At 38.0% G+C, this 9,002-nt stretch overlaps 1 pseudogene; it reads right to left on the minus strand.

Annotated features, from left to right (window-relative positions):
- Nucleotides 1-234: 234 nt before the first annotated feature.
- On the minus strand, nucleotides 235-8,568 carry LOC129678916 (RNA transcription, translation and transport factor protein-like; annotated as a pseudogene).
- Between the last annotated feature and the right edge of the window lie 434 nt (nucleotides 8,569-9,002).

The raw sequence follows: 9,002 nt of genomic DNA on the forward strand, positions 1-9,002 counted from the left end.
TTCTTTCTTTCTTTCTTTCTTTCTTTCTTTCTTTCTTTCTTTCTTTCTTCTCTCCCTTTCTATACTTTCCCTAACTTTATTAAAAGAAAAAAAAAACAGCTTAGTAAATCTGTAGAATGTGGTCTTTCTCTTGGGACTCCTTTCTTGAAAATGTAACATTTGATTTCCAAACACATGGCAGTGTGCACAGTTCCTGTCACACTGATCAGACAAGAAGCTGATATCCTGATGTGCTCATCTTCCAACTTTCCCCACTCTGTGGTCTGTCTTTGGCTCAGCAGTGATTGCCTGAACAGCTGCAGTGGATTCACTAATTTTCATCTTTAGCTCTCTGACCTCTTCTATGTGATGCAACCAGAGCATCCGAGCAGCTCGTTAAAAGCTGCATCTCTTATGTCAAAGCCAAGAACATGTATTTCTAAAGCAAAGAGTAAGCCTTCTTTTGTTTCGTTTGCTTTAGCAACTGCAGCCTGTGTTAGGCTCCTGAACTGGAAACACCAATTGCCTGAAGCAATACCAAGTAGTCATCATGACTCTAAATCTATAGGTTTTAGTCTGAGCTTATCCAGCAGCCGTAAAAACAGGATTATTTACATTCCAGTTGAATAATGGCTTTGCATTTTAGCTGCATTGGCGGTGTTTTTCCTGGTATCTGGTACTAAGTCCTTGTATTTTTCCTGGTATCTGGTACTAAGTCCTTGTATTTTTCAGCATCATGTCTGTACTCAGACCTAACAATTAAACCAAAAGGCCAGTCAGTTGCTTCTTTCTGAAACTGATTCTTAAAGTGAAGTTAACATCTCTGAAGTACTTTTTTAAGAACTTGGAGAAGACATGGAACAGGACAGGAGCCTACCACAGAGGAACTCTGAAAGACTCTACCCATCAGGGTATTGAAGCAGATACTGAGACTCATAACCAAGCCTAAGGCAGAGTGCAGGTAATCTTAAGTTTTGTCTTTACAAATCTCAGAAATAAAATAGAGTAAAAAAAAAATCTTAAATAATTATTTTCAAATAAAAAATATAAATATTACATGACTAAATTTCTTCATGAGTCGTGAAATTTAAGTTAATATATTAACTTATTTATTTTAGCGTATACATTATGTAGTATTTTATTTGTGCTTCATATTATGTTTTCATTATATTTATTATAATTATATATTTTTATACATAGTTTTTCATTATATTTACTACACAAATAAATATAGAAAGGAAAATTTATTTCCTTTTTCTTTTTATGTGATCATACTATCTATGTTTAAAATATCAAAAGGGGAGAGAAAAATCCCTGTTTGCATTTTACTAAAGAAATAATACATGAATGTGAATAGAGGGCCCTAGCTGTTACAGGTCCAGCCTATGAGTATTGTCAGGAAGCATTGTCAGTCCAGGCCTAAAGGTACTTGTGTGCCCACAGGCAAGCTGGCAAAAGAAGCCCCTGCAAGCCTCCAACCCTGAAATCTCAGCCATGTGCCTCATGTTCAGTGGTGTTCCTGGTCACCCTCTCATGTCATCAAAACACAGAATTCTGTTGGAAAGACATTGTCCCAGGACTCCCAAATTGGAATGATCGTGTGTAACATGAACCACATTTCCCCTTACATCTTTGCTAGTGAGTAAGTATTTCTCTAGTAGGATAATCCATCAATAATTTTACGTTTGCAGTTTAAGATTGTGAGAAATAGTGGAGCCGGGATGAAACATTAGTGTTTGCTCTCTTGAAAGTTCTCTTCTTCTGATCTGCCACAGCCTGCAGCTTACAGGCAATGCACACACAATTCACAAAGACATTCATTGCTTTCCGACTTGCTGGTTCAATAATGTTGTTACAAGAGGGTCAAGGGTGCAAATATCTTTCAATGGGAGTCTCTGGTGCAAAGCCGACTTTACCCAGAAAAAAGATTTAACTTTAATATGAATTCTCTTGAAAGCTTGTAAGTATTTAAAGATTTCGTTGTTCGGATTTTGGAAAAAAAAAATTAGTGGGTCAATATCCTTAAGAGGAACCCTAAGTTTTAAAGAGTGACCCCCTAATAGGGAACCCACCCGTGACCCTGCTTGGTAGCCAGGAACCAGAGGCTAGATAGCATAGAAACCTAGGATAGAACCAAACATGGCGGGTTTCTTTTTAAATGTCAGTGAAGTGATTGATTGAAATGATTCCTAATGATATTCTGCTGTACTCACAACAGCAGCCTAGCATAATTGTCATCAGAGAGACTTCATTCTGCAGCTGACAGGAAACACATGTAGAGACCCCCAAAAAAATTTTTTGGCAGAACTTGAGAAATCCGTGGAAGAGGGGGAGGAAGACTTATAGTAGCCAGAGCACTTAAGACTCCACAAGAAAAGCCACAGAATGAACTATCCAAGGCTCAGGGTTCTCAGAGACTGAATTTACAACCGGAAATCCTACATGTTTCTGACCTAGGACCTCTGTACATATGTTATGGTTGTGTAGCTTGATCTTAATGATGGGGTTGGGGTTGCTCTCATTCTTTTGCCTGCTTTTAGGACCCTTACCCTCTCCGTAGGTCATGTCTTCCAGCCTTAACAACAGGGGAAGTGCCTATGCTTATTGCAACTTGCCATGTTTACTTGAAAATCCGTAGGAATCCTGCACTTTTCTGAGAAGAAATGGAGAAAAAAATAGGTGGGGGAGAGGGGAAGTGTCTGTGGGTGACTGGAGGTGAGGAGGGAGAGGAAACTGGCAGCATATGAGAGAAGAAATTAAAAAATAAAAGAGCATCCCCTCCCACATCATCTAGCTATAATTATGAACACATCTTTTTTTAAAATCTTTAAAATTTGAAATCATAATATACACACAGAAGTTGCATCCTTGAAGCAATTTAGATAAAAGCTGCCAGCCTACTTGATTAGAATACAGTATCTAAACTAGACAATTTGTTGTAAAATATAATTAACTGTATACATATAATTTCTCATATTAAATCAGCACATATTGATATGTACTGATTTGTGTATGTATACAAGCCAAAGGCCTGTTAAAGTATGAATTAATTAAATTTTTATGGATGCATGTTTAAATGAAATAAAATTCTCTTTAAAAATTGTTTCCCTTTTTCAATAAGATTGTTTCAGTTATTTTGCGTTTGAATCGAAAGGATGATAGAATGGTGATTATAAGGGACTATGTTGACTGGGTGGGTGTATATCAGAATGGTGGTGAACATGGTTCTTAAGTTTTCACTTAGATGGAAGGTGTACCAAACCTGCTGTAAGTACAGTTGATACATTGTTTAAAGGAATTAGTTCTGAGTGTAGTGTTCCCATTACAAAACGAAGCTATATAAGGTATTACATTTTTTATTAAAAAGATTCAGCAAGTCTGCAGCCAAAACGTGATAGTGCATACAATATTTGCAAGTAAGTTTATATCATTTGAAAATAAAATATCTCTGTCTGTCTCAGAGTTTAATAGCACATGCTGCTCTTCCAGAGAACACCGGTTGTTCCCAACCACCTGTATGTCCGGTTCTTGGGGATCCCATACCCTTTTCTTGTTTCATACACATGAACATACATGCAGACACCACACATGCAGAATTAAAAATAAGTCTTGATAAGAAACTCCACCTTTAAAAAGGGGGAGAAGACAAGTAGAGAACAAGCATGCCAAGGAATAAGCACCCTAAACTGTACCCCAGACTCAACCTAAAACTTTTGAGTTAAATTGTAGCAATAAATAATCATTATTCTATAATTTTACATGTTTATTTGGTGAGATATGAGAGCTATATTTAATATTTAAATAGCCTACAAACAATTCCATTTTATGAGACAGCTATTTTGTAGAACATCAGAAAATAAAGCACTAATTTTTGTTGCCATCAACATTATGGTTGCTAATTAAAACTGAAGCAATCTGGCAATAATATAGAGACTAATTATTTGAAAGAAAGAGTTGCACACATTAGATATTCAGAAGACATTTCACCAGCATTTTCTAGAACTCACTGCATATCAGAGACTGAATGTCAAATATGAGTACTTTTCAAAGATTTTGATATAAAAAAGTAAGATTGGCTTTCCATGTTTGATAGCATGCTGATATCTTTATGAAAATAAAGAGTTTCATGTGGATACTTGAATGCAGAATGAACAGGAGTTATTAGATTTCTGAGCAGTCTATTCTAAAATAAAGACCAAGATAAATAGTGTATCTCTGTGGATAAAATATTCATATTTTTCTTCCTATGGTTAATATTTTGTTTTGGGAAAGAGTATCAGTAAGAATAAATACTTTTAACATTTATTTCTTTATGATTTATTTTATACATATATATGAATACACATGTATATGAACACTGACGCAACTGTTCTTTGGTAATAGTCTCTCCCTTTTTGCTCCCACTGAAACCTTTCCTTTTTCCAAAAAAAAATACTGCATATAACTTTCATGCCTTTTTTGTTTGTCTTAATGTGTATTGCTTAGTGCTATATTCTATGATGACCTGGGTATCAATTTCAAAACAGTGCAAATTTTATAGTATCTGTGTAAATAAACACATTATGTTATCCTCTGTTTTATATTAATATCTCAATAACTTTTTGATTTAATGACAATGAAAAGACTTTACATTCCTTGAATCTTATATTTTTATAACATCTTCAAATAAAATCTAGAAAGATGTCTAGGAGGTTACAGTATTTTTGAGGAGCTCATACACTATATTTTAATTATATGTTCCCTTTTCCTACCTCATACTCAACCCATGTCCCCTTTCATACCTGTAAGAGTAACTTTTATTCTCCTGATGTAATTGTCATTCCTGAGGCTTACTGCCTCTGTCCTTTAACCTAGGCCTACTCTTGGATACTTCTAGCCTACATACAGTCTAATCTAGGCCTAGAATGTTTTCAACCTCTGACTTACTGCTGAATAAGTTCATCCCTTCTAGTTATAACTCTGCTGGTTAAACTCAGCTTTTCTTGATCAAATACCTCTCCAAGTTGACTGATTCAACCTGGCTTCCCTCAGCTTTTGACATCAGGTGTGGCTGCATTGTCATCTTCTGTGGCCTAGTAAGGCTGCTCCCCTCTCAGGGGGAGGTAAAGAAAGAGCAGGCCAATCAGTTTATGTCAGAGGCAGTCCCTCTTCCCATTACTATGGAACCCACTTGGACACTGAACTGCCATGGGCTACATCTGTGCAGGGATTCTAGATTATCTCCATGCATGGTACTTGGTTGGAGTATGAGTTTCAAGAAAGACCCCTGTGTTCAAATTTCTAGTTCTGTTGCTCTCCTTGCGAAGTTCCTATTACTATCTTACTATTCCCCACTTCTTACATAAGATTCCATGCACTCTGCCCAACAGTTGGCCTTAAGTCTCAGCGTCAACTTTGATAGTCTGCAGGGCAGAGCCTTTCAGAGGCCCTCTGTGGCAGGTTCCTAACGTATTTCCTGTTTTCTTCTCCTTCTGATGTCTATCCTCATTGCCTTTCGGGATAGGGATTGAGCATTTTAGTCAGAGTCCTCCCTCTTGTTTAGTTTCTTTACATGTACAGATTTTAGTAGGTTTATCCTATATTATATGTCCATATGAGTAAATATATACTGTGTGTGTCTTTCTGTTTCTGGGATAGCTCACTTAGGATGATCCTTTCCAGTTCCCACAATTTGCTGCAAATTTCATGATTTCCTTGTTTTTCATTGCTGAGTAATATTCCATTGTGTAGATGTACCACAATTTCTGCATCCATTCTTCAGTTGAGGGGCATATGGGCTGTTTCCAGCTTCTGGCTATTACAAATAAGGCTGCTACAAACATGGTGGAGCAAATGTCCTTATTGTGTACTTGAGCCTCTTTTGGATATAGGCCTAGGAGTAATATAACTTGATCTTGAGGAAGCGCTATTCTTAATTGTCTGAGACAGTGCCAGATTGATTTCCAGAGTGGTTTTACAAGTTTACATTCTGACCAGCATTGGAGGAGGGTTCCCCTTTCTCCACAACCTCTCCAGCATGTGTTGTCACTTGAGTTTTTTATCTCAGCCTGCTCTATACCAGGCTGGGCTTAATCTCAGATGTTTGCCTTTGTCTCCTGGAATTAAAGGTGTGCTATGGTGATTAATCCTCATTTAGAAAGACAAATGGGATGTGCATTGAACTTATGACAGGAGTCTACCACAAAAGGCATCTGAAAGACTCTACCTAGCAGTGTTTCAAAGCAGACACTAAGACTCATAACCAAACCCTCGGCAGAGTGCAGGGAATCATATGAAAGAAGGGAAGTTAGTATGATGTGGAAAGGATAGGAGCTCTACAAGGACCAAACATATCTGGGCACAGGGTCTTTTCTGAGACTGACACTCAACCAAGGACCATCTATGGATATAACCTAGAACTTCTGCTCGGATGTGGCCCGTGGTAGCTCAGTAACCAAGTAGTTTTCCAAAGTAAGGGGAACACGGACTATTTCTAACAGGATCTCAAGGGCAGGCTGTTTGACACCCCCCCCCCCAGGGAGGAGCAGTCTGTTAGGCCACAGAGGAGTACTTTGCAGCCAGCCCTGAAGATACCTGATAAAACAGGGTCAGATGAAAGGGGAGGAGGTCCTCCCCTATCAGGGGACTTGGAAAGGGGCAGGGAGGAGACCAGGGAGGGAGTTGGGGTTGGGGAGGGAATGAGGGAGCGGGATACAGCTGGGACACAGAGTTAACAAAATGTAACTAAAAAGAAAAAAAAACAAAAACAAAAACAAAACAAAACAAAAAAAACCTCAAAAAAATTAATAAAAAAAATAAAGGTGTGCTATGTTCCATCTGAAGCAAACACACCAAAAAGGTCTTATAATATAACCTCTTGCCAAAGATGCCATTATATTTAATTAAAATTTCTCTATACATACCCACCTCATGGTCTATCCTCCATATATTTTAAACCTATTGTGTTGAATTTGGGCATTGTTTTACTCTTGGATATGTAGTCATCCACTGATACATGGTAGATAATCTAGGAGTTATGTCCTGAAAGAAAACTAAGTCTCCTAGCAGCTATGAATTACCAGTACCTCCTCAACTAGGGATGGATCTTCATGCACACAGCCCATGATGAGATTCTTTCTGGTATATGCAGATAATGTGTACATTGTTTTAACAGTAGTGAGTTCATATGTGAAACTACCCTGTTCAGGAAAACATGATTCCCTTGTAGTCACACAGGATCCCCTTGTAGTCACAGTCTTCAGGGTATTATAATCATCCATTCCCTTCTTTCACAATGATCTAACGCCATTGCTTCTACTATCTTTACATAGTGACAGTATGAATCATAGGATTGCCTTCATTTTTCTTAATTTAAGAGTTACTTTTAGAATGTTTGGCCTAAAGAGATAAGGTAAAAAATAAAAAAAATATTTTGATTTTCTCCTATTTTATTACTTTGTATGGATACAAAAAATTTACTTTTTCTTTAAAATCTAATAATTTTGTAATTAATATTGATCTGTATTCATTTCATTGTATTTTAAAGCACTTTGTTTTAATCAGATAAATCTCTGCACACCCTTCTAACTTGTCATGGACACTCCACTTTTGTGTCCTGGACCACTGTTTTAACCTATTTAAACGTTTTAATATCTTCTAAGTTTCAAATATTCTCTTTTCTTAAATAAGATCAGTTAATGCTGCTTTTATGGACATGCATTCAAGAACATCAAGTAAAGGGCATTATGTATCCTTCTCCATTTTTTCTGGAAGTTGTGGCAGCTTAATCTTTTTCAAGTCTTATATAGGCAACCGTTGTTATTCTGAGCTCATGAATGAACTGCCCTCCTCATATTGAGAAGACACTATTTTCTAGCCATCCTCACCAATGTCTTACTCTTGCAATCTTTTCACTCAATTTACTGTGAGTCTTTTTCTTTGAGCCTTTATAGGAGGAGTGTGACTAAGTCTTCCCTCTGTTACTGACTTCTGCACGAGACTTTTCTATACATATTGACTGCATGTATCTCTGTATTAACACGAGACTGCTGCCAAAAGAAACATCCATGATGAGGTGTGACACTTAAATATATGTGTAAAGGCGTAAGTATTTAGAATGCATTTTGAATGCACATTTGTTTCACTAAATTTATAGTTATTTTTTTCTTTCAACTTTTATGAATTTCACAACATGCACCCCAATCCCACTTATCTCCTCTCCCCTTATACCTGTGTTCCACCCTTGCACCCTTCCCGCCCACCACCAACAGAGAAAAAATTTTGTTCTGGAAGCTGCTATACTATCAATACTGGAAACTCACTGGGACACTTCTCATATATCCTTTTATTACCCCATTTTATGGAGATCCTGTCATTTTGGATCTGTAGGACCAGCCCCTTCAAGCACTCCAGTTGTTTATTAATGGTGTAGATGTTGGCGTAGGCCAATTCAAAGTCCTGGATCTGGTCCTGAGAGGTATCTGAGCTGGTTAGCCTGCCAGCTGCCCACATCCACAAGGTGAGCTCTCCTGTTTTTCCCCAGCTGCCCATCCACTGGGCAGAGTCAGCTCTCCTGCTGTCATGCCCTTGGGCTGGTTCATCTGCAACCATGCCATCAGGGAGAGCTCTATTGTGCAGCCCAGGGGAGGTGCAGGGCTCTCTCTCCCAGGTGTTTCAACATGCAATGGGCTGGGACAGTTCCCCAACTCTCATGTCCTCAGGTGCCAGGGTAGGTGGGTGGATGAGGAGGAGCTCCCCTTCTTTGAGGAGTAGGGGAGGGTAGATAAAGGAAGGAGGGTGAGACTGAGAAGGGAGGAGGGAAGGGGCTATGACCAGAAGTAATATGAGTTATTTTAAAAAAATCTAAAACTAACATGTTTTTGTTTGTAAGATGGTGTAAAAGAGAAAAGAAGGAATTTGAAGGCATGGAAAAGAAAGGATGACAACTTCCATTTTGAGTATCATTAAGTGATGAAAGGATAGTGACATGTGAATTCAGGAAGCGAGGTGACTGGTTTCAAACAAGAAGAGGACTTGGTATAGCT

Source organism: Psammomys obesus, unplaced genomic scaffold (genome assembly GCF_907164565.1).
Source record: "Psammomys obesus unplaced genomic scaffold, mPsaObe1.curated_primary_1811, whole genome shotgun sequence".
Taxonomy (NCBI): domain Eukaryota; kingdom Metazoa; phylum Chordata; class Mammalia; order Rodentia; family Muridae; genus Psammomys; species Psammomys obesus.